This window comes from Hemicordylus capensis, chromosome 1 (assembly GCF_027244095.1).
Source record: "Hemicordylus capensis ecotype Gifberg chromosome 1, rHemCap1.1.pri, whole genome shotgun sequence".
In the NCBI taxonomy this organism is placed as follows: Eukaryota; Metazoa; Chordata; class Lepidosauria; order Squamata; family Cordylidae; genus Hemicordylus; species Hemicordylus capensis.
In genome coordinates this window covers 454,162,006-454,189,818 of record NC_069657.1, presented here as the reverse complement: position 1 = coordinate 454,189,818, position 27,813 = coordinate 454,162,006, and the positions used below count along the sequence as shown (strand labels likewise).

Here is a 27,813-nt window from a genome sequence, read left to right as displayed (position 1 = left end):
TGATGCTGTCATTGGAAGCACAGGTGGCGGCAGTGTGCAGAGGTGCCTTTTACCAGCTCCAGCTGGTACACCAGCTGTGATCCTATTTGGAGAAGTTGGACCTGACCTCAGTCACTCTTGCTTTGGTAACATCCAAATTGGACTACTGCAATGTGCTCTATGTGAAGCTGCCCTCGAAGAGGTCCAGCTGGTCCAGAATGCTGCTGCAAGGATGCTCATGGGCGCAAGTCACTTCATGAGTGTTATACACATCCTACGGCAACTTCATTGCTTACTGGTCTGCTTCCGGGCTAGATACTGGTCTTGACCTTTAAAGCTCTGCACTGCTTGGGGCCAGGGTACGTGTTGGACCACATTTGCCCATATGAACCTACCAGGGCCCTCCGCTCGTCATCTCAGACTATACTTATGGCCCAGCCACTAACAGAGATCTGGTTGGCACGGGACCAGAGACAGGGCCTTTTCAGCTGTGGCCCCTTGGCTTTGGAACACCCTTTCTGAAGAACTCTACCATGCTCCCTCCCTCGGTGTCTTTAAAAAACAATTAAAACATCTTTTTAACGAGGCTCCTTAGTGTTTTATCTGCTGCTTATATCTGGTAGGTTCTTTAATTTTTATAGTTCTCCATTTTTAGCTTTTTATTAAGTTAATTGGAAACTTTTTAGAAATTGTAATTTTAAATGTGGTTTTAGCCTGGTATTTTAACTTGTTTAATTTTATTAATCTTATTTTACATAGTATCTGTTTTATTAATATTGTGAGCTCCCCGAGCATTAGTGTACGGGAGGCATAAATATTTCAAATAAATAAATAAAATATTATTGGATGTTTGTTGCTGGGCAGGGATGTCCTCTGAGTGTGTGCAAATAGAAAAGTGGGATTAAAATAATATGCATTTCATCTAGGCAATCTATATGACTACCCCAGGCAGTGGTGTATGATGCAAAGGTCCTGATGTACGCACCCAGGATTTTTCTTTTGCTTGTTCTTCAGCAGTGTTCTTTACCAGAACTGTGAAAATTTCTAGCAGGGCATAGCATGTCTGTTGGTAAGAAGAGACCAGGCATTATTGTCCATGGTAACTAAGCTAACTGGAGCCTCTTTGTTCAGAGGAAGTGTACCTTTGAATACCAAGTGATGCGCTAAAACCAGATATGACTATTGTCTTAATGCTTTCCATGTGGTGTTCCTGGTAGGGTTGCCAACATTGTGTTGGCCAAAATCAGAACGCAAGAGGGGATGGGGAGTCTTGGGGGTGGGGCCATCTAGGGGTGGGACTTAGCCCCAGGTGGCACGCTTACTGGTGGTTGTCATGCAGCACAGCGGGGATGGCAGGCAAGAGTTCCACACCCGCCTCCCAAACTATGACAGCCCAGCCAGGTGAGGTTGCGGCGTGTGCAGAGGCCTGAAATCAGCCCGATCTGCCTCATTGGGGAGGAAGGCGGGCCCGAGGGAGAAGCTCCCTTGCCGTTGTCTCTCAGTCAGAGAGTCTGCCTGCCAACGCGTTCACCCGCCCGCTGCAACCTCGCCTGTTTGGGCTCTCATGCCTTGGGAGGCGGGCGCGGAGCTCTCACCCACCATCCCCACTGTGCCCCGGCTTCAAAAATTTAAAAAAAGTGGGAGAGATTGAGTTCAGAACGGGATGAGAATTTCTCCCCAGGAAATAGGGATATCCGCTCAATGCAGGACAGTTGGCAACCCTAGTTCCTGGAAGTGTATGGCTGAGTGCTCTTGGCGATTGCATGGTGGACTAGATGGACTCCCAGGGCTGCTCTTAAGACCAGTCTAGTCCAGCCTCCTGTTTCCCACAGTGCAGTGGTGGCTGGTGCAGGCACCGCGGAGGAGCAGCAGGAGACACCTTTTAAGTTTAAATTAGCAGGTGCCTATCTCTCCTACTGAGTGGCGTTCCTGTACCTGGAAGCTCTTAGCAGCAGCGCACCGCCCAGCACCCGCTGAGGGGGAGGACTGGCTCCACCACCCAGCTGGCTTTCACACATGTGTAGAGGCCATTTGCTAGCCAAGCAAATGGCCTCTACCAGCTGAGTGGTGGAGCCAGTCCTCTGCCACAGCGGGTGTGGCTGGTGCGCTGCTGCTGCGAGGAGCCACAGCTGGGTCAGGTGCTTCCAGGAGGACCACACCTCCTTTCATCCCCATGGGTTCTAGCCCTGCCCTTGGAGGCAGCGTCGAGCAAATCAGAGATTCTCTAATTTGTGTCCCCAGATGTTGTTGGACTACAGCTGCCATCATGACTGGTGGTTATGGCTGGGGATGATGGGAGTTGTACTCCAGCATCATCTGAGGATCCCTGTTGTAGAGCCATCATGACAAATAGCCAACTGGCTAACTCTCTCCCCCCCCCCCTGCATTTTAGGTAATCTCCCTTTAAAGCCAGCGAATGTACCAAAAAGCGTGGGTTTTTCATTGTTTGTGGTCACTGTAAGCCGGTGCCCAAATGGTGCTTATTTGAACATGGAAAGGCTGGAGAGAGCAAGTATGAAACTAGTGTGTTGTGGCAGCAGGTTCTGTAAGCCAGCGGTTCTCTGGGCCTGCAGTACTGCCCCTTCATATTCTTGCAGGGAGCCATCCTGGGACCCTAGTTGTAGGTGAAGCAGGAAGGGGGTGTGGGTGCGATGTGCGTGTGCTCCTGGGGCGCCCACCCCCACCCCCGTGGCCTCGTGGGAATCCTCTCACCTGCCACCCATGTGGGCGAGCAAAGGGACTGCCAAGTCCCTCGTGTCTCCAAAGGCGGCCTTGCTTGTGTGCCCCAAGAGAGCGAGACGGGCCCTCAGTAGGCAAGCCCGGTCGCTTGCCGGCGCCCACCGTGGCCTCTGGTGGCGAGCTGTCAGTTGCGCTGACCTCGTGGCCCTCTCCCCCTCCGGGCTGCAGGAGGCAGGTGCCGTGGTGTGGAGGGGCGGAGGAGGAGGTGCTGCTGCTGCGTGGGCAGCGCCGTGCTGCTCCACGCTCGTGTGCCGCCGTCCGTGAGGGTGGCTGGCTTGCACAGGCGGCGGCGGCCCTCTGGAGGAGACCCCTTTCGCATCCTTCTCCTCCTCCTCCCATTCCGAGGAAGCCGCCGAGAGGAAGCGCCCAGAGGACTCGCTTGGCCTCCGCTCGGTGCCCCCCCCCCCGCGGGACGTTGTTGCCAGAGCGCGCGGTCTGCCGCCCAGTTCCCCGGTGCGGCTCCCTCGGCCCCAGCCTGCCAGGTGGCCCCCGCCGCGATTCCGCCAGGAGCAGCGCGGCGCGTGAGTGGCTCTGGCAGCCCGTGCGCGGTTTCATTAGCCAGTCAGCCGGGCTGGGGGCCGCCGCGCAGGAGCTCGGCTCGCATGCCGGAGCCGCCGCCGCTGCCAGGAGGACGCACACGCGGGGGCCAAATGCACTGCGAAGCGCCCGGCGCACATGGAGCTGCCGCCGAGGGTGGGCGAGCGAGCCGCGCCGTGGAGGAAGCATGCTAGGCGCCGGGCTGCCGCGGCACAGTCCCGGAGCAGCAGCTGCACACGTGCCGCCCCGCTGGAGACCGCCCAGGTAAGCCGAGGGGGGGAGGAAGCCCCGCTGGTTTTGGCGGCGTCGTCGTCTCTCCTGGTTCTCCTGGAGTACGCGCGGGAGCTGCGCCTGGGCCACGCCACCCCGCCTCGAGGAGCGGCCTTTGCTCCTCCCGCTTGCCGCTGCCCTGCTTCGCCGCTGCGGTTTCCCGGCAATGCTCGTCTCCCTTGGCTGGAGGCGCGGAGGAGAGGAGCCTCTGGTGCCTGCGCGGGCGGGAGGGCGGGCGCCCTCTCCCTTTATGTAACCGAGCCAAGAGAAGCCCCTCGCTCGCGGCTGCTTCTGGCCCAGAGGCTCGTGCGCTTCCCTCCCGCGTTGGGGCTCCGCCGCGCTCGTTCTTCGGAGGCTGCGCTTTAAATTGGCGTTAGCCTCTCGCCTCTCTTCCCCTCCCTCCCTCCTTCCTTCTTTGCCCTCCGAATTCCATCCGTGGTGCGGCTGCTGGGCAGTTTTTTTGTCCAGTGCCATCGGCCAACTTTTACATCGGCAGTGACCTTGAAAACCCGTCTGTAAATGTTTGAGGTTGGTCCTGCTTGGCTGGGACCTGCCTCTGGACGGCTTGCAGAGGTGGTGGTGGACACAAGGTGGAGTTCCCCGCCTTCCTTTTTAGGGGCGGGGGGGGCGGGGGGGGTGTGAAGTTCTTAAAGGGAAAGAAAGTGAGAGGGGGAAAGGGCTTCGGCTTAATGAAGACAAATGCTGATTGCATAACAGTTGCTAATCATTGACAAGCAGTGAACGCTGCAGAAAAAGTTAATTATTTCAGATGGTTTTCTACTAACAGTCGCACAGTGCATAGGAAGTCTTTGGAGACTGAATTTCTGCCATTTGTATCGGCGAGTTCTGGACGTTGCTGAGTGGGAATACTGGGATCCCGAAATCCTACATTTCAAAATCACAAGGGATCTTTTTCGTTTTCTTCTTTTAATGCGGCCCTCTTGTGTTGAGGGACTTCTGTGGACTTGAGCAGCATACAGAATGTGTTGGCAACACTGACTCTTGCGACTAAGCACAGCATGCCAGCGGAAGCACAGTGGGCAGCTTTCTCCGTAAGGGCCCGTGCGTGCTGCTTGCGTTATGCTAACGTGATTCCGACAGAGTTCCATGTGCTGAGGAAGCAGAATTGGCAGAAATGGCTGTACATAACAGTTGCTGCACAGCATGCAGGGAAGAGCGCAACTCGATATACCTGCGCCGTGGCAATTATTCATTCCAAATTTGGAACTGTAAGCGCCTGCAGTCTGATATGATGCATTAATGCGCGTGTGCCATATTGTGTAGCAGTTTAGCTTGTTCACATCTCAATTCTGCATTAAACTTCCACTCTTCTGATGCAGAATGTAGGTGCCCTGTGTGTGACATCCAGTGATCATGTAACCTCTTGATCCCGTTTAGTGCTCTGCAACCATGTTTTATTCTATTTGCCCCCAAATCTGTTCCACACTAAAAAGGTAAAGACCTTCCTGTGATTGGTCTGGACAGAAGTTACAGAGTTCTTCTCCCTGGCTATTGTTTCCCTCCTACTACTTTATTATTAAAGGTAAAGTGTGCTGTCAAGTCGATTTCGACTCCTGACGGCCCACAAAGCCCTGTGGTTTTCTTTTGGTAGAATACAGGAGGGGTTTACCGTTGCCTCCTCCCATGCAGTATGAGATGATGCCTTTCAGCATTTTCCTATATTGCTGCTTCCCAATAGAGGTGTTCCCATAGTCTGGGAAGCATACCAGCGGGGATTTGAACCAGCAACCTTCTTGTTAGTCAAGCATTTCCCCGCTGTACCGCTTAAGGTGGACTTAATTATTAGAGCTTATTAAAAAAAAAAGTAGTTGTTATTGCACCCTTTTCACAGTAGGTAACTGGCCTGTCTTCTGATTTCTTTTACCATGTATACCTTACTCACATCTCAGGGTTCACCCCCTCCAATCATGGGCACACCATCAAATTACATGTGCTGTACACAGCTGTGCAGAATATGTGGTGGGGGGATGCAAAGGAGCCTGCAGTTCTGGAGGAGGAAGCATGTATGTGTAGGCAGTGCATGGAGATGAGCACAGGGGCAGGAAGGGGCGAAACTGGAAATGACTGTGATCCTATGAAGTTGCCTTATTCTGAATCAAGCTCTTGATTCATGTAGTCCCACACTTTCTAGTGTGACTGGCAGCAGTTCTCCGGGCTCTTGGGGAGAGGTTCCTAGTCCTGCTGTCCAAGATTCTCTCTTTATTGGAGAAGCCAGGGACTGAACTGACCTTCTGCATGCAAAGCAGGATCTTTACCTTAATGCTGATTACTGGAATGTGAAGTTGCTGTATGTGGAGTGGGACTGCTGGATGTTGAAAAAATGGTGTAGACACACCTCAAGTCTCTCCTCCCCTCAGGCTGGCAAGCCAGCCCGGGTTCCACTTCCCCTTATTTTCCGAATTGAGAACTTTAAGAATGGCAAAGCAAGGCTCTTAGTTGCAGTGCCAGCCTTGTGGAGCAGCGGATCACCCTAAGAGGGATTTTGTTTAATTATTTTGGTTTGGTCCCACCTTCCTTCCATCACACAACACAAGGCAGCATATGTCTGCTTCCAGGCCGTCCGCCCTGGCTTTGTCACTGTATGAATTTCACTGCCCGGTCAAAACATTCTGATGGAGGAAGGCTTTTGATGTCACTGACAGGAGCACTTTTGTTTTTACTTGGGATTCGCTGCTGTTCCTGGTGTTGCCGTTGCTGGTTTGTTTTTAAGGAACTGTCACTGGATCCTGGATGTTTTGTGAATTACATGTTTTTAGTACTTCATAGCCAGGGAACACTTGCGTTTTATAAATTGAGGCGAATGATGTTAAAACTGAGCTTGAATTGATGACAAATAATATTTGCTAGAGTGTAGGGGAGGTTCCAGCTGTGGTTGACCACCATACAGATGCCACAGCTTTCCTCAAAGTCGCCTTCGCCATGAACTAGGCACATGCATGGAACCGCGGTGTGGAGGCTCGAAGGCGACGGGGGTGCCGCTTTAAGAGCGGGGGAGGGTGCACTTACCCCTCCCATGCACCCCCGATGGCTTCCATTTCTCTAACAGCTAGTCGGGGTGGCAGCATATCCCCCTGCCGCTCTGTTGGCTGGATATAGCCTTACGTCCCCGACGTGCCTGCACGCGCCTGGAACGTCCAGCCATATCCAGCCAAGGGGGCGGCAGGGAGGTATGCTGCCACCCCTATTAGCTGTTAGAGAAATGGACGCCATCGGGGGGGGGAAGTGGTGGGAGGGGTAAGTGCACCCTCCCCCGCTCTTAAAGCGGCACCCCTGCTGCCGTCGAGCCGGCAGAACCGCCAGCTCCTCGAACCAGTTCAGAGGCCCATAAAGGGCCTCTGAGCCGGTTCCATGCACATCCCTACCATGAACCCCAGAGACTATCTGGAGAGATTTGTCTGCAGTTGCCACTGGCTCATCTAGTGGCTACGCAGGGACGGGCCTTCTCTTTTGTTGCCCTGAGACTCTGGAATATGCTCCCTAGGACTTTTACACATAGCAGGCTTTACTGTGAACTCGCAGTTGTCCCAAAAAACCGACGCAAATAGTGGATTTAAATCAAGCTACATTCTAACACGCAGTGAAAAACCCAAATTGTGTGTGAACTGCTCCCCGATAACTCTCAGGGACTTTGGGGTAAATATGGTGCATATGTGAACGCACTCCTCTGTTCCAGAGGAGATGTGAGTTAAAGGGCTTTAAAAGCCCCGTGTGGAAAACTTTCTGCTGAAATAAAAGCCTCCCCATCTTTGTCAACTTTTTTTTTAAAGACACATTTATTCACATAAGTTTTAATGTGGCCATATTTTGTTCTACTGCAGTATTGTTACAGCAGCGAGTTTTTCTTGATTAATTTTATAATTTTTATTTATTATCCATGGATACTTATGCACTATTTACTTATGCAATTGTATTTTCCTATGTTATGAGATATTTTGTTTATGTCATGTTATGGTGACCTTGGGTCGTAAATAAATAATTCATTCACCCAAGCTTTTTAACTTGACTTTAGCTTTAAATTGTTTTAAGGTTCCCCTTTTTAATTTGTTTTACGTTGTAAACCCCCCCAGAGATGGAAGTTTGTGGTGGTCTACAAATCTGATAGCTAGATCAACAGATAGATCAGATACCCAGCAGAAGCCACCCTAGAGACCAAGGGCATGTTTATACTTTACCACACTTAAAACTGCTTTGATTCAGACTGCTACAGCTCTCAAGATTGCTAACTAGGGAATCCTGGGAACTGTAGTTTTCTAACTGTATGAGGAATCACAAATAATTCTCAGCTGCTTCACGGAACTACAGTTACCAGGGCATTTTGGGAATCATAGCTTGAAACCTGTTTCAAACCAGTTGTACACAAGAGTGGATCCACCATTGAAAGGACAGGTTCAAAGAACACGGGCCACCATCAATCAGGGGCCATGCCTGGTACTCCGGCCACACCACCTGGGTCTGACATCCGACACGGGGTGTGTGGCTTCACTCTCAAATGAAGCCCCATTTGAGGGGAAATACCGGCCAGTGCTGCCTTCCTGTTTGGGAGCAAAGCCACGCCACACTGCATCTGATGGATGCAGGGGGCGTGGTGGTGGGGCTGCCGGTGGGAGGAGCATGGGCCGCCAGCTGGCTTCCTTCTCCAGTGGTTGTACATGCACAATGTGTAGAGAGTCCAAGCAGAGTGTGTGCCTTTGTGTGGCCAGCAGCCAAAAAATCCCACTAAAGCTGGTGTGTGTGTGTGTGTGTGTGTGTGTGTGTGTGTGTGTGTGTGTGTATGTATTAGAGAGAACATGTGTGTATGTCTGCATTTGTGCATTACAAATTGCAATGCTGTGGACTCTTTCTGCCACCCCCTTCAAATTGCTTGCTTGCTTTACTATCTATCTATCTATCTATCTATCTATCTATCTATCTATCTATCTATTTATTTATAATTTCTGTACCACCTGATATAGAAATCTCGAGGCAGTGTACAAATTAAAATCTATATATATAATTCTCTTGGGTGTGCCCAGGAAAAATGCGTCCCGGCAGCCCAGCTGATTGGCTGGGCTGCAGGGGGCGCCTGATTGGCTGGCAGCACACCCAGGAGAATTTGCTTGCTGGGCGGCTGCGGAGGCAAGGCGGTGGGCCCAGGGCCGCGGCGGCGGAGCCCAGCGAGGCGGTGGGCCCAGCAAGGTGGTGGCGGCCCCGGCCGTGAGGCGGGGCGAGGCGGCGGGCCCAGCACGATGGCGGCGGGCCAGGCCATGGTGGCAGGGCCCAGCGAGAGGCGGGGCGAGGCGGCGGGCCTGATGGCGGCACTCTGGGGCTGGCCAGGCCCGCTGGCGGCAGCGGCTGCACTCTGCCCCGCCGGAGACGGGGGGCGGGAGGAGAGAGAGAGGTAGCCTGGCCTGGCCGGGCCCGGCCGCGGAAGCGAGGCGGTGGGACTGGCCGGGCCGTGGAGGCGTGGCAGCGGTGGCTGCACTTGGCCCCCGCAGGGCGGCGGCGGCCGCACGGGTCAGCTAGTATAATATAAAATATAAAACATTTAAAATTCATAACGCAGATAATAATCACAATAGATAAAAACATATTAAAATTTAAATTTCAGTTAAATGCATGGGTAAACAGGTATGTCTTCAGTGTCCTCCTAATAACGAACAGAGAAGGAGATGCTCTTATTTCAGCAGGGAGAGAGTTCCAAAGCCCTGGGACAGCCACAGTGAAGGTCCAGTCCCGAGTTGCCACCAAATGAGTTTGCGGCACCCGTAGTCAGACCTCTCCAGATGATCTTAATAGGCGACAGGGTTCACAACAGAGAAGGCGTTCTCTTAAGTACCCTGTTCACAAGCCATTAAGGACCTTATAGGTAATAACCAGCACTTTGTATTTCGTTCGGAAATATATCGGCAGCCAGTGCAGTTCTTTTAGAATTGGTGTTATATGGTCCTTTTGGGTAAACCCAGAGACCAATCTGGCTGCCGCATTCTGTACCAACTGTAGTTTCCGAACTACGTACAAAGGCAACCCCACATAGAGCGCATTGCAGTAATCCAGTCTGGGTGTCATCAGCATACTGATAGCACCCTGCACCAAATCTCCTGATGATCTCTCCCAGCGGTTTCATGTAGATGTTAAACAACATCGGAGACAATACGGAGCCCTGAGGGACACCATACAAAAGTTCAGATTTTGAAGAACAGCAGTCTCCAAGGGACACCATCTGGAACCTGCCCGAGAGGTAGGGGTGGAACCACTGAAAAGCAGTGCCTCCAACTCCCAACCCCCTCAGATGCTCCAGAAGGATACTATGGTCGATAGTATCGAAAGCCACCGAGAGATCCAAAAGGACCAACAGAGTCACACTTCCTCTGTCAATTGCCGGTTGGAGATCAGGCTGACCAAGGCAGTCTCCACCCCATAGCCAGCCCGGAAGCCAGTTTGAAATGGGTCTAGATAATCCATTTCCTCCAAGACTGTCTGCAGCTGGGAGGCCACCACCTTTTCAATTACCTTGCCCAGCCACGGAAGGTTGGAGACAGGCCTGTAGTTACTCAGCTCCGAGGGATCCAAGGTAGGCTTCTTTAGAAGCGGTCTAATAATTGCCTCCTTAAGACTAGGAGGCATCCTACCTTCCCTCAGAGATGCATTTATGATCTCTACCAGGCCTTCTACAACAACCTCCCTGCTAGATCGAACAAGCCATGTCAGGCAAGGGTAAAGAGGACAGGTGGTGGGCCGCACCGTTCCAATCAGCTTGTCCACATCCTCAGAAGTCACAAGTCAGTAGTGAAGCCTAGAGGTTACAAACATATGTACCACTGTTTATTATAACAATGATATATCTAGGAGGGAATAATTACAACAGGGTTGATCATTTATATACTGCTTGCTGGTTTTCCACAACAAAAAGTTCTCATAGCAATTTCCATAGCAGAAGGTAGGAGAAAATGGTTCCTTGTCCCTGCTAACCTGGCAAAGAGGCGTCTTTTAACGTGGTGATTCTCCTTATTTAGCGGGGGGGGGGGGGAACTGGCCCTCTCCACTCCCAGCACAGCACCTCCAGTGACTGTTGCTGGTGTCTATCTTGTGTTTCTTTTTAGATTGTGAGCCCTTTGGGGGACAGGGATCCACCTTATTTATGTGAGTGTAAACCACCCTGAGAAGAAAGAGAATCACCACGGTAAAAGGTGCCTCTTCGCCCAGTTAACAGGAGTTATTGCCATGTCTTCAGTGGGTTTCATATGACAATTTTGCTGGTGGTTGGTATCTGTTAAAAGCTTCTGGACACTGAGCATTGCACATCTACAGGGAACTTGTATTTGAAGCAGATGTGTAACCAGGTGTCTCTCTGTCACACACACACACACACACGCACGCACGCACATGTAGAATGGGATATTGATTTTTGGGGTGCATGCATGCATGCATGTATGTAAGTGCAATTAAGATGGACCACTTGTTTTCCCCATGTTGCTACAGTGAGACACTTGCTACACCAAAAATGAGTGCCTGAGATCCAGCTGTTGAATGCACTGCCTCATGAGCCTACTCAACGACTTTTTCTAATGTTGGCTGTCGGGCCAACAATTTGTGTCTTGGAATTGCTCTCTGGTTGGTTCCCTGTAGTACCAGTTTGGCTTATTGCTTTTCTGCACTATCTTGATGGCTTCCACATGGCAGTGTGAAAACCATCCTAGGACCAGGTTGTCTCCTCTCCGCTCTTCGAGTGTTTGCGTGTTTCTTCATTTTCTGAACTGTGAGAATATTCTCTGTTTAATTCATTTGATTTCCTTTATTTTTCCAGTGATAACATTGGAACCCAAAGGTTGTCCAAAGGGCATAGGATGATGCAACTGCTGTTTCGCTTTTCTGCCTGCCTTTTAAAACAGGAATCCCTATCCACCATTAGTACTGTTCTTGAAGCCAGATGCCCGAAGATCTTTCCCACTTCGATTAGCAGTTATGCTAATCACATTTTCTGTGGCATGCTGTGGAAATGCTTATTTGATGTTTGCCTAGTATTATGCTGAGCTCCCCTAAGTGTAGTCGTAGCAGCCTCAGTCCGCTTCTTAGAATGCGGAGAAGGTTAAAGCTGATATTAGCTGTGTTACTGGTCTGTAATGAGCTACCACTACTTGTTAGGTGCAGACTTCCTCTCTCCCAAAGTGCTCTTCTAGTGACCCTGGGGCTTTGTTAGCAGGCAGTGTTTGGCGTCACTCAATCTCAATGGGGTGGGGTGGGGGGTAGGGGGAGATCTGGAGACAGACTAGGGATGTGCCTTTTTTAACCTGCCCCTTTATTTTCATGGGGTTTGCAGTTTTGCCTCTCCACCCTCTCAGATAGACACAAAAAGTGTGTGGTGTCAGATATTTTTGTTTTACTGAACAACTTTTGTGCATGTGGGGTCCCAACTGTTGGCTGGTTACTTCAAGGGTGATGGCATTCTACATTTGTCATACATTGACAAATGCATAAGCAACATGGATGGTTGTAGTGATAGCCAAGGCTCAGTTAGAGTGTTTGGAGAGTGGGCTTCTCCAAATAAGGAAGAAAGCCTGGGAGAATCTCATCTCTGGTTGAGAATCAAGCCCCTGCAGTCCTATCTTGCAGGATATGCAGCCAAACTCCATGGCCACATGTTCTGCTTTCACCCCAGCCTGCTGCTTCTAACAAAGGAACTCTTCCTTTCCTCCCAACGGCTCTCTAGGTCCCATCCACCTGGTGTGCTGATTGGCTGATCACTGGAGTTCAGCAGCCTGTCAGTCAGGACAGGGTTCACTTCCGATTAACTCTTTAGGGGAGGGCTGGCTGGTCACAACACATGCATACAGAAGTATATAAGCTCAGGAGTGGCAATTTTACAGCTGAATATACCCTCAGTTTCCAGGCTGGCAATTTAAAATCTGACATCAAGGAGGGAACCCACTCAAAGACATTGTCTCTTGAGGGTCTTGCATTCAAACTAACAGGGAGCTGATGTGGTTTAGTAGCAAGGATGCTAGAATTTGCAGACCAGCATTCAAAGCCAAGTTGATGGACTTCAGTATCTCGAGAGTTGGTTTTGTGGTAGCAAACATGAATTGTCCCCTTTGCTAAGCAGAGTCTGTCCTGGTTTGTCTTTGAATGGGAGACTACATGTATGAGCACTATAAGATATTCTGCAGGGATGGGGCTGCTCTGGGAAGAGCATCTGTGCACTTGCAGGCAGAAGGTTCCAAGCTCCCTCCTTGGCAGCATCTCCAAGATAGGGCTGAGAGATACTCCGGCCTGCAACCTTGGAGAAGCCACTGCCAGTCTATGTAAAACAATACTGAGCTAGATGGACCAATGGTCTGACTCCATATAAGGCAGCTTCCTATGTTCCTGAATCCCAGTTTCCAGTCTGTAAAATGATCTATTGTGAAGATAAAGAAGGGATCCACACTTTGTAGTAAAAACTCTCTGTTCCCTTGTTAACTTAGCATGAAGAACCTCCTTGGTACTGTGTTGTAATATTTAAGTGTTTGACTTACCTATCAGTATGTGAATGGATAATTAACCAGCAATGGTTTTACACATCCATTGCCAGTTTGCCTGACTAGGATGTCTTTTGCGATGTCAGGGTTTATATTGCTGCAATATTTGGAGTAGTATTAAAGTTCTTTTGATGGTGTGCAAAAATTCCATGCCTTGGTGCCTGAAGAGCCACAGCCAGTCCCTACCACGAGTGAAACTGGGAGGTGGGCATCCGGGGAGGATTATGCCCCTCCCTCCACCCCCTCTAAATGAAGGCACTGCAGAGGCTGTTTCCCTTCGGGGCAAATTTAATCTCTCTTAGCAGCAACTTAGGAGCCTGAACAAGTGGCAGAAGAAAACCTGCTAAGCTTCATTCTGAGTCTGTTTTTTCAAGTACTTACTTACTGTACTTAAGTGCTTACTCATTGCATTTGTCACTAATCGGAGGCTTCTATGAGACATTCTTCCTCTGCCACCTGCTTCTAAAGCTAGATATAGATGAAATTGGAATAATTGTAGCAAGTTAAGAATGATCAGTTCCACCGCTGAGACTTTCTCAGACTGGAACTCCGGCAGGCTCCTGCTTGAAGCTGTTGAGTACAGATAATTTGCTTCGCCTCCCACCCAAGCTGTCACTGAACTAGAATGATGGCTGATCACAACACAGCTCAGGTTTAAAATGATGGGATCTGAGTTTTACGAAATGGGCTTTGTGCAGAACCTCATAGCCCATCTATGAGTAATGGACTGATACACACGAGGGGATAACTGAGTGATGGCAACTTCACAGCTGAGTTTTGCTAAATGCAGAAAGTTTTGAGGCAAGCCAAAGTGCCAACAGCACTCACCTGTTTCCCCTCAGAAGTGAAGAGCAATATTGCTGCAATATTTGGAGTAGCATTAAAGTTCTTTTGATGGTGTGTAAAATTGCATGCCATGCTTCCAGTGGAAATAGGCTGGCATCCTGCATTCTGACATATCCATTCACACCTTGCATAATCAACTTGTGGAACTCTCTACCACAGGAGGTGGTGACAGCCAACAACCTGGATGGCTTTAAGAGGGGTTTGGATAACTTCATGGAGAAGAGGTCTACCAACGGCTGCTAGTCGAAGGGCTATAGGCCACCTCCAGCCTCAAAGGCAGGATGCCTCTGAGTCCCAGTTGCAGGGGAGTCACAGCAGGAGGGAGAGCATGCCCTCAACTCCTGCTGTAGGCTTCCAGCGGCATCTGGTGGGCCACTGTGTGAAACAGGATGCTGGACTAGATGGGCTTCCTTGGGCCTGATCCAGCAGGGCTGTTCTTATGTTCTTATGCCTTAGAGTACACAGACAACTTACTGAATATTGTAAGTGGAACCCACCCTTTTCAGTGGCATTCAAATTTTTCAAACATTGTTTTCTTACTGCTGCAGAGACTCTTTCTGTATCGGACCCTATACCTTTAGAAAAGGCCGTCTTAGCACAGTGTTTTTTGTATTTTCACGGTACCAAGAAGATCCTTCTAATGGCATAGGTTCTGTGAGTTCCAAGACTAATATATTCCTACCTGGGGCAAACATTCTTATAGAAATCTACTGAACCAGGCAGAAACGTTAGGGAGCAACAAGTTTGAGAAATTACCAGTATTTGGTTTCAAATTATAGGCAGTGTTTTCATTCGGTTAGAATTTTCATTCAATAAAAAGCCTTTATCTCAAGGTGAACACTAGTATATAGTTTTTGAATGGACACGGAGGGTTCTGCACTTATCGTGTGAACTCTGGCTTTGCAATTTCTGTTACAGATGTATACACCAGTAAGCTGGACAAGTTCTCAGTTTTCCCCATTCCTTGTGCATTGGAGGGAAGCTGTCCAGCTTTTTTTTTTTAAAGGGTGTGTGCATGTGCACACATGTGCACAAATGCACACATTCATCAATAACGTTTTGGGGTAAGGTGGTTTTTAAAAATCCAGATTTCGTGATGATACAAGTGCTAGCCAATAAACACTTGAAGCCATGCAAAAAAACCCAACCCCTACAAAACTGTGTTCCCACACCCCGATCTGGATAAGATTTAAATGTGATTCGTAAAGTAGCTAAATAAAGCACAGGAGTGGGCTCTTGTCCTGAGCATGCTCTCGCTCTGTGCGGGGTGATGGAGAAGCCCAGCAGGGGAATGTGTGCCAGTGCCTTGTGTGTACTGAGTGAGCATTCTAAATACTGCAATATAGAAAGCTGCCTTATATGGAGTCAGACTATTGGTCCATCTAGCTCAGTGTTGTCTGCACTGACTGGCAGCAGCTCTCTAAGGTTTCAGGCAGGAGTCTTTCTCAGCCCTCCCTGGAGATGTAGCCAGGGATTGAACCTGTGACCTCCTGCATGCAAAACAGAAGCTTGACCTCTGAGCTGCAGCCCCAGGCTGAGTTCCTCACTAGACAAATCAATGTGGAAAGAGTGTTCTGTAGGAAATTTTGAAAAATCAGTGACTCTGAAAGGGGATTGCAGGCAGGCATGCTGACCGAGAGTGTGTGCACTTGGAAGTGTCTAAAATAATACAGAAAAGAAAAAGGTGACTGGCTATTGAGGTCTGTAGTAAAAACGATTTCTGCAACATAGCATGGAGGTTGTTTTTGGCATGTATCATGTGCCAACACATGTAGTAGATTATCTTCATGTAGGAAAAATATCACATGTGAAGCCGTTTAATGGAAGAATAGAAAGCAAACTGCAGCCTGTTCTAAGGGTGTTCTAAAGTGTCCAGCCACATATGACATCAGTGATTGGATCTTTTAATTTAAATACTACTACTACTTTAAAACAGGTATGGAGGACTCCAAATTTTATGAAGGCAGTAGTGCTTGGGATGTGGGGCGTCTATACCTTTATACACACACACACACACACACACACACACACACACACACACACACACCATAGACTGTACCTGCTGTTGCCATGTGTAGTGCAGAACCTGATTATCATCATCATCATCATCATCAATTCAATTTCTATACTGCCCTTCCAAAAATGGCTCAGGGCGGTTTACACAGAGAAATAACAAACAAATAAGATGGATCCCTGTCCCCAAAGGGCTCACATTCTAAAAGGAAACATAAGATAGATGCTATCAACAGTCACTGGAAGTACTATGCTAGGGGTGGAGAGGGCCAGTTACTCTCCCCCTGCTAAATAAAGAGAATCACCACGGTAAAAGGTGCCTCTTTGCCCAGTTAGCAGGGGTCATTGTCCTGAATGCTCTGCAACTTAGTAGCTTAGCTTGCCTGGGAATAATAACCTTGACCCTGATGAGGTGTTTAGATGCCAATGGAGGGATCCAGTCTTTGCAAGACTGCTGCCTTTTTAGCCTGCTCTCAACAGTGTATTTATTAATGACACCCCACATTGTAGCCAAGACTGACTTGCCATTACACCCACACAAAGTTTCAAGGTACTATATTTTTATGGTGCATGGCAGAATCTTCTGACCCCTGGCAGTTGGGGTTATAGCCCAGATTTATTTGCTGCTTTACCCAGGTACTTCTACCTGGACCTTTTGCCCTAAAAAGCCCCCCAAGTCGGCTGACAATTTAAAATACAAATAAAAAATTAAATACCTAAAACAAGAATAATAAAGCTTATTGCAACCAAAGAACCAGAGGGCAGAATCCAGACTCTTCCCTTCATAGGCCGGGGCAGATGGAACTGCAGGCTGCCTTGGGGGTGGCCCTCCCATGAGGGGAGGGGAAGCTGTTGCCGCAGGCAGTGGATTCTTGGAGCACCTGCAAGGTGGCAAGATACCCTTCTTCTCCCTGCTTTTAAAAGGCGGGGGGAGAATGGTGTACCCAAAGGGTGGAGCGTATGGCACCCTGTCTCAAGTGTACAGAGGCCTTGGGCAGCCCCTGGACTGGCTGATGGCAAAGATGCCCACCCCACAGAAGCAGCCCTTCCATTGGTCTGCTGAGTCTTCTGGGCCTTCAGCTCCACAAGACTCGATTGGAGAGCAGGTATCCTCCCGAAGTGGCTCTTTCTGCGCTTGTGGATCTGTGTGTGAGCCAAGCTGGGCTGGGGAAGAGGAGCAACCCTGAATGTCTGGAGTGTGTGTGGTAGAAGTCATCCCCCTCAGCAACACTTCACTGACCTGGGGCCTTTGTCTCTGGCATTTTGACATGAAACCAGCAGGAAGGACTGTCTGTGTTGACTATGCAAAGGAAGAAGGCCAGGCTTTTAGGATGTATGTGTACAGTAGGTACACCCACTCCCCTCCTAGACCTGGCCAGTCCAGAGCCTTCACGCTGCTAACCAGTCCTGGGAGCTGTTGTTGCATGCCCCTTTCCCTTGGTGTGTGTAAAGGAGGCTCTGAAGCCTGAGGACCCAGCCCCAGGTGGCCTATTACGCTGAGTCCCAGCCAGCATTAGGCCATGGATTAATTGGTTCAAGCCCTAGCGTCCCTGCCAGTCTGGTCCCTCAGCACTGCCACCTTTAGCTACTGCAGCTGCTGCTTCTCTTGGGTGGGATTCTGTTCTCCTTTGCAGTAATCTAAAAAGCTCACGGTGCTGTGTTTACCTTGCTCCACACACCTGCTTGTTTCCTTTACAGAGCTGACATTTAACTTCTGATGCATTGATATGGCATGTTGGGACACACTGCTGGGAGGGAGCAGAATAGCAACACTGCAAGAATATTTCCTAAGTTTTTGCTTTGGGGGTGGACTAAGAGGAAATGGGGTGGGGCTCAGCATGAAGTCCCTGAAGTTCTTATCAGAATGTATTAACTACTCTGATTATGCAACACTAGATCTATCAAGGAGTCCAATGGGAGCATGTCAGCATTTGCCTGCAGTTCCCATGGTTACATCCTGTTCTCCACAAATGAGGAACAAGTGGGAATTCAATTGTTTTGAACACGGCGGTGCAGCATCACTTATCCAAATGTGTTTTTGGGAGGCTCATAGTGGCCGCAGAGGGAAGGCGGGATCACCAAAAATCTCCTTTTATCCTCCTACGTAAGCAGACGTGTTCCCCACAAGCAACCCTTTGTCTGAACGTTGGCCAATTTGCATAGGGCTGAAGCAGGGGGTTGTGGTTGTGGTTATAGTAACACAATGAACTCTGACTATCCAAGGCTCTACGTCTCCCCCTGCCCCCGCACTTCCTGTGCTCCATATCCTGAAGTCAACTCAAAGGCCTGAGTTCTGGGGATGGACACCATTTTGCTTCCCCAAGCAGCTGTACCACATAGACCCCCAAGTATGCCCTGCTTCCAGGGATGCAGATGACCCTAGAACTCTGATGTCCTGCTGTTTCACTGAGGCCCCTAGGGTACTGCTGTCCAAAGCAATCACTTGGGGTAGCTTGAAGTCAACTCACCTTTACTGTAGTGTGGGCCCAGGATCTCCAAGAAAACAGGTGGAGAGCTGGACTTGGAGGCTGTGACTGACAACAGAGCTTTGCAGTTGGATCTTCCTGGCTTCTTTTCCTAACCTTCCCTCTTTGGTCTGAGTGCTGTAACTCGTTGAGTAGGGGTGGAGCAAATACTACTACTGCTTTCTCTCATGCTTTAGCACACAGCTTTAGACTGCAGTGAGTTTGTAGTATATTTCCTCAACAAGGACTGCCATCTTGAAGATGGCCAGAACGTGAGCTCTCCATTGTGAGCTTTGAGACAGCTCAGTTGCCGTCCTAGAAAGCATGAACATTCCCTTTCTGTAGCCCAGCCTGTGGAACTTGTGACCTGCCCAGCCAAATGTGAGCTTTGGAAAGGGATCAGCAATCATCCAGAATTGGAGAGCCCCATGGGGGCATTTCCTGCAGACAAATCAGGGAAAGAGTACTGAAGGGAGATGATGGTAAAATGCAAAGGCAATAAGGCATGAAAGACAAATATCAGTCTCGCTTGCCTGCAGCCATTCTTGAAAATTAAGTCTTGGCCTGTAAAACTGCTTCTAAGAGCAGGTACTAGCAATGCAAGTCAACAGGAGGCACAAAGAGAAGCCAAAAACAAGACAGCTGGAAGAGGCAAAAGGGGATTGGTCACTTCTTCTGCCTTTTCTTGGCCTTCAGGTCCCCTTTCTGGACTTCCCAGGATGGCTATGAAATCTGTCACCAGATATGAGGTTCTAAACATCCAAAACAAATTTTAGTCTGGCATTTTGTTGGTTCGTATTTAATGGCAGTGGATGATAAATATCCATGTAAGCCTTCAGCCTGCACTTCAGATCCAGAGGTCATAAGTCTCTTTAAAAAAATTCCGGCATGGAAAGTTCCTGCATGGGGTGGGCAGAGGAGTTTGCATATGAGGCAGTGTTCTATTATCCGTCCAGGCTTAGCCCCCACAATTGCTAAAATGAAGTAGAACCTCTGCTTCATGTGTACTGTTGCTGCCATGTGGACCTTTTAAAAAACTGCCCGCAGTTGATGCTAGTTGAATCTAGTTCTAGTCGGTCTGCTAAGCACTTATGAACTGCCAAAGTGGGACCTGCCCATGGAGATGCTTTGCCTTGTGTTGCTGGCTGCCACAGTTAGGGTTGCAAATGGCCATAGGTTCCCCCCAAACGCCCATGGCTAGTGGGGATTCATTGACAATGGCAAGTGAATGTGACTGGCAGTAGGATGGTCAGCAGCAGAAACTGGGGGAGCCAAGTTGAACCCGAGCATCATGGGAGTTTGTCCTGGGGTCCAAAATCCTTTTCAATTTGGTTTGGTCTGGATTATTCATCGCTTGAGAGCTTTGTTTAGTCTTGTGAAATTGTGTTATGGTGGGCTCCTTCAGCAAATCATGCAAAGAATGGGTAGGTGCTTTGGAGGTAGGCAGGAGTGATGCCAGTTGCATGTAGAGGAGCCAAGAAGAAAATAAGACGGGGGCAAATCGAGAGAGAGAGAGAGAGAGAGAGAGAGAGAGAGAGAGAATGCCTTGAAGATAGGAAAGGCTGTACACAATGATTGGCAGGCAGGGGAGGGCACAGGGTGACTTAGGACCCTGAAAAGTTGCCAGGTTGTGGCAGCTTCCCTTGGCTCTGCAGCGGTGTCTTGCACCTCTAAAGGGGTCACAGTCGCAGCTACCACTGGCCACATCTAGCTTTGTGAAAGTGCCCGTGGCGTTCTGTAGATGGAGTTGTGCAGATGAGAACTGCTGTCCCCTCTTCATCCTAGGCAGAGTGTTAGGAAGAAAGCTGCTGCCTACCCCGGGTTTTCTCAGGCTCCTTTTGTCATCTAAATATTAATGCAACTCAATGTATCCGTATCTTAATGCACAGACACCACTCCAGTCTGTCAGGGGGATTTAGTAGCATGGTTTTGACGAGGTACTCTGTTTTATAGTCAACAGGCCAGCCTTGTGATCCTGGTCTTGTGGGGAACAGAGCGGGTGGCCAGAATAGAAGGATATGGTTCCTGCTGGTGTTCAAGCTTTGCTCCATATTGCTGACTGCTTGTGTTTGGTCTCGATTCAGTGACCTTAAAGGGGGAGTTTGGGGCCATTGCTAACTTTTACAAGCTGGGGCACTAGGGGAAAGATAAAAATTAGTGGAGTGATGCACATTTTAAATGATCTCAGCCTAACCTTACTCACCTTTTTGAAAGGAAGTCTTTCTTGCCTACCATTCAGTTTTCAAATTGTTCATTTGTTTCTCTTAACCTTGCTACCAGCTCAACTTCTCCCGAGGATTTTTTCTTTTAAAGGCACGTGATCTCACCTTCAGGGAGACATCAGGGTAAAGTAGCTCTGGCTGTGTTTTGGTCCTAGTTGTTGGAAACAATCAGTGGAGCAATTCAAGGAAAGTCGTAGATGCTGACAGTGTGAGGGAGAGGCTTGAGCAGCACCTTGGGGTCTCATTCGTTTGGTGGAAAGATCACCTTAATTTGATCTGAAACTCCACCTGGAAAGCATGAAGGCAGCGTTGGGGAAACATCTGCAAAGTGGCGCTGGTGCGGTTATTCAAGGTTTTTCTTGTTGGTTGAATGTCTGTCTGAGGTTTTAAAAGACCACTGCCTATAATTGAACATGAGTCATCTAGCAAGGCTCCCATGGCCACCTGGCCCCTGGCCCTCTGAAAGGGGAACTGGTGCTGTGACTTGAGGTTGCCTTGCAGCTTTGATCCCACTGAGCTGACTTGGCCACTCAGATCGAAGATGAAAGAGAGCTGCAAAACAGAGTATGATAAAATGCTGCTTCAGAATGAGTAATTCCTGTTTGGCATCATCTTGAATTGTTCTCTGCAGTGGCTTGTGCTTTGGGATGTTGGTTCCCTCTCTGTCTTTCTCCCTCCCTCCCTTCTTCCCTCTGGCACATGCTTCCCAGTCTGCCATGGTCATACATCTTTTTAGAAATCTTTTTGGTGTGTTTATTTAAGAGATTTAATTAGCCAACTGTCTGTTCTCTTGGGGAAAGTAGCCATTTCTCCCAGGTGACTGATAAGCTCACTTGTAGCCGCATATAGAGCTGCACGGTTCTTTCCAGGCAGGATGCTTACGTTTTGGCATCAAAACTGGATCCCTTCCTGGATCAGAACAAACAGCGTCACTGCTGCTGTACTGCAACTTTCTCCACTGGCCTTATTTTATTTTGGAAGTGGGAAAAGTTATCCAGAGCATCCCTATGGTGTTCTTTCCAGTTCGTGAAAAGGGCATTTTGCCTTTCGACAGACAAGAGATGCTGCTTCTAGATTTTATCTGTAGGAATGTGGGCATTGTTTTTCAAAAGGAGATGCTGGACCCCTCCTCTTGGCCTGGGAGAATAGGGGACTTGTTGGGCATGGGATCAGGTGCATCAGTAGTGGAGGGAAAGGGTGCTGCTTCAGCTTGCTGGGTCAGCCAAAAATCTGAGGGCCACTTCTCCCACTGTGTTTTTCAGGGCTGCACTGCAAATGTGTTATGTGTGCAGCCCAGAATGTGAAGTGCAAATCTAACAAGCGTGCTGGTCAACGCTTCTACCAGATAGTGCCCTTCAGACACCTGCAGTTGGGCGCAATTCTGTGCTGAGTCTACATTCAGTGCCAGGCCTGGGTTTGCCTTTACCAGCCTTGAACAGAAATGGACAGTAATGACAAGATGATGAAAATGGGAGGGAGGGATCTTTGAATAATGATCATCCTGGTTTGCGTGCATGGAGTTGCCATTGGGAAACAACCCACACTGCCTTCCATGAACTGTTGCTAGATATGTTCTGCTTCTTGGCAGTGTAGTGTGCAAGATTTCGTACCTCATGAAAGAAGTCCCAAGTTTTTTCAGTTGCTGATCAGGTCTTGAGAGGAGAGCTGGTCTGGTGGTAGCCAGCATGAATGGTCCCCTTTGCTAAGCAGGGTCTGCTCTGGTTTGCATTTGAATGGCAGACATGTGTGAACACTGTTAGATATTCCCCTCGGGGGATGGGGCCGCTCTAGGAAGAGAAGGTTCTGCATGGAGAAGGTTCCAAGTTCCCTCCCTGGCAGCATCTCCAGATAGGGCTGAGAGAGACTCCTGCCTGTGACTTTGGAGAAGCCGCTGCCAGTCTGTGTAGACAATACTGAGCTAGGTAGACCAATGGTCTGACTCAGTATATGGCAGCTTCCTATGACTTAGTCACACTGTCTCTCTTCCTGGCTATTGTTTCACACATGTTTTAAATTATTAAAACCACTTTTAATCCCACCCCCATAAATTTACATTATTGTATCCCTTTAAACTGCTTAGTAGAAGCTAATAATCTGACTAATCTACCATTCCCAAACCAGGTTACTTCCTGACTGAAGGGGCTCTCCCTGCCTCCTCCTCCTGCTGCTGCTGTACACTGCATCCATTTATTGGAATTGAGTATTGGTGCTTGCATGGGAGGGTGCTTCAACGTGTGTGTGTGTGTGTGTGTGTGTGTGTGTGTGTGTGTGTGTGTAGGAGGGGGTGGGATTCCTAAGCCTGTCATTCTGGGAGGAGAATTGAGTGTACACTGGAAACAGGTGAAGGCTTGTTCGAGGGCAGCAGCTGACAAAATGGGATGGGACTGAAATGGGATGAGAGTCAGTGTAGCCGTCTCTTCCGGTGGTTCTGATGCCAAACCGAATAGAACCCCAGAGGTGCATATCATGCTTTAATGTTACTTTTAACCCAAATCTCTTGTGGATTCCAAACTCAGAATATCATTTCCACTCACTGTGCTTAGTTACTAGCAAAGAATTGTAGGTTGCCTGAGCTGCTGGACAGGCTGAAGTCGGAATAAAAACTAAGAAAGTACCTCTTTGTCTGTAGTGACCTACTCTTGGATCCTGGCCAAGTTGCAGCTGTTGACTCTTCCATACTTAAAAATACAAATCAAACCATTAGTGGTGTAATACTGCATTGCTCCTCCTGTAGTTGCCACATGATCGGAACATCTTTGAGTGCTGCTGTCCAAAGTGCAATGGCTGTTAGGGCTGCAGAGTGGGAGAGGTGGGTAGTGTTTTTGTGCAGCTCCTGTTCGCTCCAGTGATGCTTGGGTGGGAAAGCTCCCTTGTCTGTCAGTGTGAATCAGGTAAGCAGGAACCCTTTGAATGGTTCTGCTTCAGGCACCAAAGTTTCTTGAGCCGCCTTAGCAATGCCACAGAGGTGTCCTGTCCATGAGTTGTGAAGCGCTTAGTTGTGACCAAGATATTACCAGAAAGGTATACTTGTACTGGTCTTTTTTTTTTTTCTGTAGGAATTGGTGGCTTTGAAATATTAGCTTTAGCAAGGTTGATGTTTCTTGTGGGGAGAATTAATACCTGACTTCAGGAAGGAATGTTGCTGTATTCGTCTGAGAGTCCCGGACTAGATAATGAGAGACATCACATTGAACCATTTGGCACTGGCAAAAGAGAGTGCTGGTGGTGGGAAAAGAATCTCAAACTATGCATACACTGGAGGACTTTATTTATTTATTTACTTAATTTATATACCGCCTAGTATAAAAATCTCTAGGTGGTATACAGAATTAAAACATAAAATATAACACATTTAAAATGTATAAAAAGATAAAAATATGTTAACACATTAAAACTTAAAAATTGAATCTCACTTTGACTCTCTGGGAAAACAGGTATGTCTTCAGGGTCCTCCTAAAAGCAAACAGAGATGGAGATGCTCTTATTTCAGCAGGCAGTGCATTCCCAAGCCCTGGGGCAGCCACAGAAAATGCCCGGTCCTGAGTTGCCACCAAACGGGTTTGCGGCACCCGTAGTCGGACCTCTCCAGATGATCTTAATAGGCGACAGGGTTCACAACAGAGAAGGTGCTCTCTTAAACACCCTGGACCTAAACCATTAGGGGCCTTATAGGTAATAACTAGCACTTTGTATTTTGTTCGGAAACCTATCGGCAGCCAGTGCAGTTCTTTTAGAATCGGTGTTATATGGTCCCTTCGGGTAAACCCAGAGACCAATCTGGCTGCCATGTTCTGTACCAATTGTAGTTTCTGAACTATGTACGAAGGCAGCCCCACATAGAGTGCATTACAGTAGTCAAGCCTAGAGGTTACCAGTATATGTACCACTATTTTAAGGTCACTAGTCTCCAAAAATGGACATATCTGGCATATCAGGCGAAGCTGATAAAAAGCCCTCCTGGCCACAGCCTCAGCCTTAGAAACCAGGGAGAGTTTGGGATCCAGGAGCACTCCCAGACTATAAACCTGATCTCTTAGGGGGAGTATAACCCCATCCAGAACAGGCAGATCCAGAGGCGTAACTAGGGAAAACGGCGCCTGGGGCAAGCACTGAAATTGCGCCCCCCCCCTTCCCCCTGGAAATATGGAAATGTGTCACAGTCATAGTCAAATGTGGGTTGTGGGCTGCATCCGTTCAAGTATACTGGGACAGGAAAAAGGAAACATGAGGCTACAAGGCTCTTTAGAAATATATATTTTAAAGAAATGTCTTGCATACTAACAGCCTAAGTTTGCAGTCCTCATGGCCAGAAAATAAATGCTTTTAAACATAGTAATAGGTTTTGTGTCCCAAAATGGAAAAGACAAGACAGGTATTCTAGTCTTTTCCATCATAGATATTCTAGTCTATTCAAGATGTATGCTTATATTATAATAGAGACTTAAATTATAATAGACATATATTCTAGTCTATCATAGATATTCTATGTTTATTAATTCTATAATAATGTCTATTTGTAGCACACTTTACGTTGGTTGTATTCCTGGGAAACTCAATGGCCACATTCAGCCACCATTATTTGAGCCATGATCTCCTCCTCTTTCTGCTTCCCTCTCATACACAGTCTTAATAAATAACCTCCTGGTTTAATTAAATCACCGTTTGCCTATGCACCTGAACAGCAAAACTGAGGTTTGGGCCCTTCATATACCAGAATTGCAAACCACACTGTGTGATCCTAGTTTGGAGGGCTTACTCAGCAGTTTATTGGATGTAAGCTGTGAATGTGAATGCATCCAATTGGACTGAACGTAAGGGCAAGTTATGGTTTGATTACGTAGGAAGCTGTCTACAGAGTCAGATATTGGTCCACCTAGCTCACTATTGCCCACACTGACTGGCAGCAGCTCTCCAAGGTTTCAGGCAGGAGTTTCTCCCAGCCCTACCTGGAGGTAGGGATTGAACCTGGGATCTTCTGCATGTTATTTGCAATTACATCTGACTTGCTTGAAATTACACAGGCAAATCAAAAAGATCATGAATAAGTAGGGGTGAGATTTTTCTTTGTTTTAAAAAAGCCTTCCCAATTTCCTCTTATTTTTAAAACTCTCTCAAAGGAAAATATAAGTTTAATATGTAAAACAAAATACACATTGAATGAAAAACCGTGATTAACTTTTTAAAAACTATTAAGTATGTAATTAGAAGAATTCCATTACATTAAGATACCAATTTCTTTAAAGCCAGAAATAATACCTACTGAAACTTTAATTATTTAAACAAGGAGAGAAAAAGGTATGTTATCTTCCCTAACAAAGATTAAAATCAATTTAATTGGTTCTCCACTGCCTTGACATGATTCTCTCTGTGAGTCAAGCAACCAAAAAGGGAAATTAATATCGCAGCTGTTAATCAAGTGATATTTGTGCACTCTATCTTATTAAAGCTACAGGGGCAGAAAGAAAAACTTCCCATTGCTACTTTTTGGACCAATTTGTTCACACTGTATTAAATGGGATTCCCCCCCCCCTTCAAAAATATAGATGCTGTACTTATGTTTTGGAGACAGAACATACTTATGTTTTGGAGACTGAGATTGAGGAGGAGATTGAGGAGGAGATTTTTTACCGTACTTCCCTCTACCGTATGCCTCAGCTTGCAGCCTGCCACCCCTACCGGTATCGTTACGCCCCTGTCTCTCTCACACACCCCACACACCAGCCCCCCCACACACCCCTACCGGTATCGTATCACCCCACACACACCCCCACACACACCCCTACCGGTATCGTTACGCCCCTGTCTCTCTCACCCCCCACACACACCAGGGGGATAGGGGAAAAGCTTCAGCAAGCAGCCTACTACTGAGCCAGGAGAGATCACCACTATGTCTTATTTTCGGGGTATGGCTTATATTGCACAACTGCTTAGAAATCCTGCTACGGCTTATTTTATGGGTATGTCTTATTTTCGGGGAAACAGGGTAGTACTACTAGTTTCCTTTTGCAATCCCACCTCTGCAAAAGGAAACTCATGCATGCAAGCCAGGAGAGTGACTTGTGGCTCCACTTGCATTGCATGAGTTTCCTTTTGCAGAGGTGGGATTGCAAAAGGAAACTCGGGCAATGCAAGTGGAGCCACAAGTCGCTCTCCTGGCTTGCATTGCGTGAGTTTCCTTTTGCAATCCCACCGGGACTCACACAATGCAAGCCAGAAACTGCAAGCCAGAAACACATTGCAAGCCAGAAACACATTGCAAGCCAGAAACTCACACAATGCAAGCCAGGAGAGCGCCACTGGATCCACTTGCAGGCAGCTACCCTCGGTTTAGGGGTGGGGGGGGGTGAAGCCTGCTATGCAAAGCACAGAAGAGCTAAAAGGAGGACGTTATGCAAGGGAGTAGGGGCATTCTCTCACACACAACACACACAGGGGAGAGAGAGAGATTTGAGCAATGAAACTTACTTTGTTAATGCAGAACAGAAGAATAAAATGCAGCCAGAGGGCAGTGTGGTGGGCAAACGGCAGGCAGGCAGAGTCAAGGAACGTCCCCAGCAGCGGCAGCAGCTCTCGCAAGCTACTCCGCTCCACTCCTCCTGCGTGCAGCAAGGAGGGAGGGAGGAACTGAGACAACCAGCATGGTGGTCATGTGTTCTCCGGCAGCCAATGGGAGCTCCCGCCCACCGGAGATCTCCGTAATGACGGAAAAAAAAATCACACAAAAATTTTTTTTTGCCAAAAGCAGGGGACTGGCAGGGGCACTTTTTGGCGCCCCCTCCCAAGTGGCGCCTGGGGCACGTGCCCCCCCTGCCCCCCCTATCATTACGCCCCTGGGCAGATCTAAACTATATCTCAGATACCGACCCCCTACAGACAGTACCTCCGTCTTGTTTGGATTCAGCTTCAGTCTGTTATCCCTCATCCAGCCCAGCATCGCCTCCAGGCAGGCACTTAGTGGGGTCATGCCATTTCCTGATGAAGTTGGTATAGAGTCTAGTTCAGCGTGAATACAAGATATTTTATCTGCAAAAACGTTGTTAAACACATCACAGTGAGTGATAGATGGTTCCAAATTCAAGGCAGTGGGGGCATGAACTATCCCCTTTACAACCCTAGACAACTCAGCTGGACATGAATTTGCAGAAGCAATGCGGGCGGAGAAGAACCGCTTCTTTGCCGTCTGCACTGCCAGAGCCAGGGGATAGATCCTCAAATGATCTCTGTGTT

At 48.3% G+C, this 27,813-nt stretch overlaps 1 protein-coding gene across 4 annotated transcripts in view; it reads left to right on the top strand.

Moving 5' to 3' along the window:
• Positions 1–27,813, top strand: part of NCOA1 (nuclear receptor coactivator 1) — a 374,460-nt gene that overhangs the window by 211,291 nt on the left and 135,356 nt on the right. Inside the window, exon 1 of one of the 4 annotated variants that reach the window (XM_053249233.1) lies at positions 3,384–3,519. The exons of the other annotated variants lie outside the window; for them this stretch is intronic. The gene's annotated coding sequence lies outside the window, so the exon portion shown is untranslated. Of the gene's footprint in view, positions 1–3,383; positions 3,520–27,813 lie in introns of those variants that run through there. 4 annotated transcript variants of the gene reach the window in all.